Here is an 8,102-nt window from a genome sequence, read left to right as displayed (position 1 = left end):
TATATATGTATATATGTTTGTACATATTTATTACTCTATTTATTTATTTATTTATTTATTTTACTTGTGCATATCTATTCTATTTATTTTATTTTGTTAGTGCGTTTGGTTCTGTTCTCCGTCTCCCCCCTTTTAGACCGTGAGCCCGCTGTAGGGTAGGGACCGTCTCTAGATGTGGCCAACCTGTCCTTCCCCAGCGCTTAGCGCAGTGCTCTGCACGCAGCGAGCGCTCAATGAAGACGATTGAGCGATCGATCGATTGATGGAGGGGGGGGGGGGGGGGGGCCGGCAGGGGGCGCCAAAAGGCGAGGGGACGTCCTGCCCCCTAGCGGCCGCGGGGGGGAGGGACGGGGGCGCGTGCGCGCGGTGACGTCACCGCGGGGCCGGGGTGGGGGGAGGGGCGGCGGCGGCGGCGTTGAGGAGAACATGGCGGCGGCGGCGGCTGCGCGGAGCGGCTGAGGCGGCGGTCCTCGGGCCGCGGGAGCCACACGCACACACACACACCACACACACACACACACGCACACACACACACACCCCGACAGGCGCGGCCTCCCCGGTTCTGCTCCGCCGGGTCTCCCCCCCCGCTCCGGCGTCCGTTCCCGGCGGCTGTCAACGCGGCGGCAGGTGAGCGGGGGCCCCGGCCCCGGCCCCGGCCCCGGCCCCGGGGGGGTCCTGGGGGGGCGGCGGCGGTTTCCACGTCCCCCTTCGGCCCCTCCCCCCCCCCGGGGGGCGCAGCTGTCACGGGGCAGCAGCTGCGCAGGGGGCGCCCCGCCCATCAATCAATCAGTCAATCGTATTGAGCGCTCACTGTGTGCAGAGCACTGCGCTAAGCGCTGGGGAAGTCCAAGTTGGCCCCATAGAGAGACGGTCCCTACCCAACAGCGGGCTCGCAGTCTAAAAGGGGGAGACAGAGAACAAAACCGAACAGACTAACATAATAAAATAGAGTAGATATGTACAAGTAAAATGATCAATAATCAATCAGTCGTATTGAGCGCTCACTGTGTGCAGAGCACTGCGCTAAGCGCTGGGGAAGTCCAAGTTGGCACCATAGAGACACGGTCCCTACCCAGCAGCGGGCTCACAGTCTAGAAGGGGGAGGCAGAGAACAAAACCAAACAGATTAACAAAATAAAATAAATAGAATAGATATGTACAAGTAAAATCAATCAATCGTATTTATTGAGCGCTCACTGTGTGCAGAGCACTGCGCTAAGCGCTGGGGAAGTCCAAGTTGGCCCCATAGAGAGACGGTCCCTACCCAACAGCGGGCTCGCAGTCTAAAAGGGGGAGACAGACAACAAAACCAAACAGACTAACGTAATAAAATAAATAGAATAGATAGGTACAAGTAAAATCGATCAATAATCAATCAATCGTATTGAGCGCTCACTGTGTGCAGAGCACTGCACTAAGCGCTGGGGAAGTACAAGTTGACAACATCTGGAGATGGTCCCTACCCAACAGCAGGCTCACAGTCTAGAAGGGGGAGACAGACAACAAAACCAAACATACTAATAAAATAAATAGAATAGATATGTACAAGTAAAATCAATCAATCGTATTTATTGAGCGCTCACTGTGTGCAGAGCACTGCGCTAAGCGCTTGGGAAGTACAAGTTGGCCACATCTAGAGACAGCCCCTACCCAACAGCGGGCTCGCAGTCTAAACGGGGGAGACAGAGAACAAAACCAAACATACTCACAAAATAAAATAAATAGAATAGATAGGTACAAGTAAAATCAATCAATCAATCGTATTTATTGAGCGCTCACTGTGTGCCGAGCACTGCGCTAAGCGCTTGGGAAGTACAAGTTGGCCACATCTAGAGACAGTCCCTACCCAACAGCGGGCTCACAGTCTAAAAGGGGGAGACAGAGAACAAAACCAAACATACTAACAGAATAAAATAAATAGAATAGATATGTACAAGTAAGATCAATCAATCAGTCGTATTTATTGAGCGCTCACTGTGTGCAGAGCACTGGGCTAAGCGCTTGGGAAGTACAAGTTGGCCCTTTTAGACCGTGAGCCCACTGTTGGGTAGGGACTGTCTCTATGTGTTGCCAACTTGGACTTCCCAAGCGCTTAGTACAGTGCTCTGCACACAGTAAGCGCTCAATAAATACGACTGATGATGATGACGATGATGGCAACGTCTAGAGACGGTCCCTACCCAACAGTGGGCTCACAGTCTAGAAGAGGGAGACAGACAAGAAGACAAAACATATTAACATAAATAGAATAAATATGTACAAATAAAATAAATAGAATAATAAATACATACTAACTTATATACATATATACAAGTGCTGTGGGGATGGGAAGGAGGTAAGATGGGGGGGATGGAGAGGGGGACAAGGGGGAGAGGAAGGAAGGGGCTCAGTGTGGGAAGGCCTCCTGGAGGAGGGGAGCTCTCAGTAGGGCCTTGGAGGGAGGAAGAGAGCGACAGACAGCCCCGACTCCCCCTTCTAGACTGTGAGCCCACTGTTGGGTAGGGACTGTCAATCAATCAATCAATCGTATTTATTGAGCCCCTACTGTGTGCAGAGCACTGTACTAAGCGCTTGGGAAGTCCAAGTTGGCAACATCTAGAGACAGTCCCTGCCCAACAGTGGGCTTACAGTCTAATGTCTCTGTATGTTGCCAACTTGGACTTCCCAAGCGCTTAGTACAGTGCTCTACACTCAGTAAGCGCTCAATAAATACGATTGATTGATTGACTCCCCCCTCCCCATCTTCGATGCCTGGGGGGAGGGCTCCCGGAAAGGCGGTCCTCGGATGGTGGGTTGGTTACCCACCGTGCCTGGGCAGGTCCAGGCCTCATCATCACCCCCCCCCCCCCCCACGGCTGCACCCCCTCCTCATCGCTGCACCCCGTTTTCTCGTGCGAGGGATCAGCTTTTTGCTGAGCAGGGGACTTTCTGGCTCGCCGCTCCCGCCCCCTCCTCCCGGCTCCCCTCCCGCAGGGCCCCCGGAGGACTGCAGGGAGGAGGACTGCAGGGAGGAGGACTGCAGGGAGGAGGACTGCAGGGAAGGCCAGGCCCGTCCTGGAAAGGAGGGAGGGAGGGGAGGGCCAGCCTGGAGCTGGGGGAGCAGGTGTCCTGGAAAAGAGCAGGCCCTATTCCCGGCCGGACCTCACAGCCCCAGGAAAGCCCCGGGCCAGGGGTGGGGGCTCGCCACCCAGTCAATCAATCAATCAATCGTATTTATCGAGCGCTTACTGTGTGCAGAGCACTGTACTAAGCGCTTGGGAAGTACGGTGGCGGGGGTCCTCGGTGACGGGGGCGGGGCAGTCCAGGGATGGGGGGCCCCCCCAGTGAGAGGAGAAGGGCAGACCGGGGGTGGATGGGTGGGTGGGGGTCCCAGGTGAAGGGAGGGACCTCAAATCCGGCCACCGTCTGGGTGGGAAACGTCCCAAGCGAGGTGGGCCGGTGGCGAGCTGCCCCTCCGCTCGTCCGTCCCCTCAATCAATCAATCGATCATATTTATTGAGCGCTTACTGTGTGCAGAGCACTGTACTAAGCGCTTGGGAAGTACAAGTAGGCATCATATAGAGACAGTCCCTACCCAACAGTGGGCTGCGGCCCCGGCCCCGCCGCCCTTGCTGCCCTCCGTGTGATGTTCAAGGTGGGCCCACCCTGTGCTGATGATTGTGTGGATGTGTGTTGTGGGGTCGGGGCAGGGGGTTGTGGACGTCTGCCCAGTCGAGCTGTTTCCCCGGGGGCGGGGAGAGGAGGGCAGGGCAAGCCGGGCCCCACGGCAGGTCCGTTTGGGTCTGGCCAGGGGCTCACCGCAGGCTGAGGGGCGGTGGGGCTGCGGCCGGGGCAGCGGTCCACGGTTGGCAGGGCGGCCTTGGGGTCCCGGGCCGGAGGATGCAGGTGGGCCCGGTTGGGGTATCGGATGAAGATCGGGGGGCCTGGTCAGGGGGTTCCGGTGGGCAGCGGGACCTGGCGGTGGGCCTCCGGCCACGGGGACAGGCGGGCAGTTCCAAACGTGGTCTGGCCCTAGCTGGGGCCTCAGGACGCGGCCAGGCAGGGGTCAATCAATCAATCATATTTATTGAGCGCTTACTGTGTGCAGATCACTGTACTAAGCGCTTGGGAAGTACATGTTGGCAACATACAGAGACAGTCCCTACCCAACAGCGGGCTCACAGTCTAGAAATGTCAGGTCGTGATGTCAGGTTGGACCGGGACCCCCCCCACCCCGGCCGTCTCCCCGAACACCTTTCTGGGTTACCTCCACCTCGAGGGGAACGTCAAAAACCACCCACCTCTGCTTTGATTCTAGGGAGGCCGGGAGTCAGGAGGCCCTTGTGATTCATTCATTCAATCAATCGTATTTATTGAGCGTTTCCAGTGTGCAGAGCACTGTACTAAGCGCTTGGAAAGTACAGTTCGGCAACAGATAAGAGACAATCGCTATCCAACAGCGGGCTCACAGTCTAGAACGGTCCCGGCCCTGGCCCACTGTGACCTCGGCCAAGCCGCCGGACCTCTCCGGGCCTTGATTTCCTCGCCTGACCATCCCTGACTTTCTCCGGTTTGTGGCCAGGGTGAGGGCGAAATGAGGGCCCGGATGCCAAGTATGAGCACCCTTCGGCTTGACTGGCAGATGATTATCGCGGTGATGCTGGCGGGGAGGTTGAACTGTGCCCTGGGCCTCCAGCGGATCTGGCTTTGCCCGGGACTGTAGCTGGTAATCTGGGTGCTGGGGCCCGAGGAGGGGGGAGGGGAGAGGAGGCCCGGAGAGGGGAGGAGGAGGAGGAGGAGGGAGGCCCAAGGAGGGAAGCAGCGTGGTGTAATGGATAGAGCACAGACCTGAAAGTCAGAAGGTCATGGGTTCTAATGCTGGATCTGCCACTTGCCTGCTGTGTGACCTTTGGCAAGTCACTTCACTTTTCAGTGCCCCAGTTACCTCAGCTGGAAAACGGAGATTAAGAGTGTGAGCCCCATGTGGGACAGGGACTGTGTCCTACCCGATTTGCTTGTTTTCCTCCCCACAGCTGAAGTACGGTGCTTGGCACGTAGTAAGCGCTAAAGAAAGACCTTAATTAATAAATACCGTAATTAATTAGGAGAGGAGGGAGGGAGGCAAGGAAGTGGCAGTTTGGGAGGGCCCTGGCACTGGGGGGTCAGGGTGGGGTGAGATGGAAGGTTTATTTGGCTTCCGCAAACATCGCACCCCTTCACAATTAACCCCACCGCCCCCTCTGCGGCCCCTCTGGGCCTGGCCCTGACGGCTCTGCGCTCCCTGCTCTCCTACTCCCTAAATGCTCCCATGCTCTGGTGCACCCCATTGAGCACCTTATGTGCTCCAGCGCTTCCCCATTCCTTTCGTGGTCTGGTGTTCCCCCGCTCCCTACGTGCTCCCGTATTCCCGGAGAGCCACGGTCCATGAGTGTCACCGTGCCCTGGGCCAGCCCAGCCGCGGTCGGTATCGGGGGCTGGGCCGTGCGGGGGTGGCCGAGAGAGACATTTATGGACACCGGTGGACCGCGGCCCCCGGGTGCCCGCCTGGCCGGACGGCTCACCCACAGCCCCTCCGGTGGGCTGTGCTTTGTATTCTCTCTTCCTTGGGCCCCGTGGCTCCTCCCCCACCCGCGCCCGGTGTTCAAGCTGAGAAACCGAGCCAGGAGCTGCCACTCGTTTGAGCCCACAGGGCTCCCCTGGCGGCTCCCCTCGGGTGCTCGGAATTGGGTCACGGTGACAGTGTCGTGGGTGTATGACATGTCCCACTTTGACTATTTGGCGGCCCGGGGCCGGGGATGACTCCTGTGTCACCGCGGCAACCTCGCCTCTCTGGTGGACGCTAGGCCCGCCTTCCTCAGGTCATCCTGGACTGCTGCCCACCCGCCCGTGTGAGTCCAGGACCCCCAGGCCGGCACGTGCCCGAGGAAGGGCCGAGGGCCGGCGGGGTCACCGGGTGAAGGGGTCCGCCCTCGAGGCGGGGACCTGTCCCAGCACTTCCCAAACCCGGGGTGGACTTCCGACCCTCTCTGGCCCTCGCCCTCATCCGTAACTTTACTGCCCTGCCGCTGCTCCACCACGGTCAGCGGAGGGTCTTTATAGGAGGGCCAGAGTCAGGGGGTGAAGAGACACAGTCAGCCGGGAAGGTTTATAGGTGGACAGGACGAGGTCAACGGAGGGGGTTTACGGTGGGGTAGATGGACGTGGTCAGTAGAGAGAGTGTATATTGGAGGCTCAGGGATGTGGGGCCTGGCCAGCGGAGGATTTCTATAGGAGGCCAGGGACGGGGGTGGATGGAAGTGGTCAGTAGAGGTTCTCTTTTGACCATGGTGCAGGGAAGTATGGGGAGGCCGGGCTGATGAGGACTGAAGGGGCTCGGGGTGGCTTGCCAGGGCTGGGGAACCTGTAAGAGAAGGCAGCCAGGCCTCTAATCACCTCTGACCTTTCTGACCTCCATATTAAGAACTTTCAAAATGATAAACAAATGGGAATGGCCTCTTGGGGTTGGTTCAGTGGGTCACCCCCAAGGTACACAAGACGGAGGCCGGTGGGTCAGGGCCGCCAGGGCGTGGAGGAGGAAGGCGGGGCACCAGGTCCCGGCCAGACTGGAAACTCGTCGAGGACAGGAATCGTGTCGGCCGGCTCTGTTATCCCGTCACGAGCCCCCCAGTCCAGTGCCGTGTCCGCGGTAGGCGCTGGGGCCGGGCTGTTGATTGGGCAGCTGCCAGGGTTTGGGGGTGGGGGGGATGAGAGGAAGGGTTTGGGGACTTGTCCTTGTGGAGAGTAAAGGGAAGGGAGGGTCCGGCCGAGACCCCAGCCCCGGGGGTCGTTGGGGGCTGGGGAGGTGCAGGGGACGTGGACATAGCGGTGCTCGGAAGAGACGCCGCCCGTGACGCGTGGGACCGGGGCGATGAGGCGGCGAGAGAGAGGTGGGGAAGACAGACAACAAGCTCTTTCTTCCCACATGGGTGAAAAGATGGCAGTGAAGCATCCGGTTTGAGTTTTGGGGGCGAAGCCAGAGCTTCGGCCCTGCGAGTCTGGAGAGCTTTGGGCTGCTCATCGCCACGGGCTGGGCCGGGGGCGGGCGTCTGTGTCCGTGGCACTGCCCTCCTCGGCCCCGCTCGGCTTCCCACCTCGCTTGCTTCAGGGGCACCGGGGTCAGTGAGTTTTCCATTTAACCCTGTCACCACCTCCGTTATGGAAAGCGCGGGGGGTCCAGGCTTTGGTCAGGTAGCGACCGAGGGCCGGGGCGGTTCAACGGATGTGACCTTTTCAGCAGAGTTGCCCAGAGCCGGGGCGGGGGGAGTCCTCCAAGCAGGGCCCTGGCCCCCTCTGCCGCAGCCCTTTCCAGGAGCTACCAATCAATCAATCAGCCAATCAATCCGTGGTATTTATTAGCACTTACAATGTGCAGAGCACTGTTCTGAGCTTGACAGAGTACAGTACAGGAGAATTAGCAGACCTGTCCTGCAAAAAACACCCCCCTTTCTCTCCTCCCGCCCCACCCAGCCTGATCCCACCCTGCCCGGGGCCTTTTTTTTTTAAGGCATTTGTTAAGCGCTTACTATGTGCAAAGCACTGTTCTAAGCGCTGGGGGGGGGATACAGTGTGATCAAGTTGTCCCACGTGGGGCTCACAGTCTTAATCCCCATTTTTACAGATGAGGTAACTGAGGCTCAGAGAAGTTAAGTGACTTGCCCAAGGTCACACAGCAGACTTCTGGTGGAGCAGGGATTCGAACCCGTGACCTCTGACTCCGAAGCCCGGGCTCTTTCCACTGAGCCACGCTTGGCCCTCCCTCCTCGTTCAGATACGGCCTGCGGTGCCACCTCCACCTCCTGGGCATCAGATCGTCCCACCCCCGATGGCCGGCCCCGCCCAGGGTCCCACCACCCCTTCTTGGCCCTCCCTTCCCAGTCAATCATATTGAGCGCTTACTATGTGCAGAGCACTGTTCTAAGCGCTTGAGAGAGGACGATAGAACAGACACATCAAAGCACTGAGCCGCCCCTTGAGTCCTCACCCAGGCCGGAGCCAGCACCTCGCCCGTCCTCTCCCCTCTGCCCTTCTGCCCGTCTGCCCATCTGTCCAGCAGCGATGGAGGTAGGGGGAAGAGGCTGGACCAG

The 8,102-nt window shown here is 58.8% G+C and overlaps 1 protein-coding gene across 4 annotated transcripts in view; it reads left to right on the top strand.

The window, feature by feature from the left end:
* Positions 1-446: 446 nt before the first annotated feature.
* The window catches only part of NCOA1 (nuclear receptor coactivator 1), a 48,638-nt gene continuing 40,982 nt past the window's right edge, over positions 447-8,102 (top strand). For all 4 annotated transcript variants that reach the window (XM_038770839.1, XM_038770840.1, XM_038770843.1 and 1 more), the window contains exon 1: positions 447-627. The gene's annotated coding sequence lies outside the window, so the exon portion shown is untranslated. The remainder of the gene's footprint in view (positions 628-8,102) is intronic.

This window comes from Tachyglossus aculeatus, chromosome X2 (assembly GCF_015852505.1).
Source record: "Tachyglossus aculeatus isolate mTacAcu1 chromosome X2, mTacAcu1.pri, whole genome shotgun sequence".
In the NCBI taxonomy this organism is placed as follows: Eukaryota; Metazoa; Chordata; class Mammalia; order Monotremata; family Tachyglossidae; genus Tachyglossus; species Tachyglossus aculeatus.
This window is presented reverse-complemented; position numbering and strand designations above follow the sequence as displayed.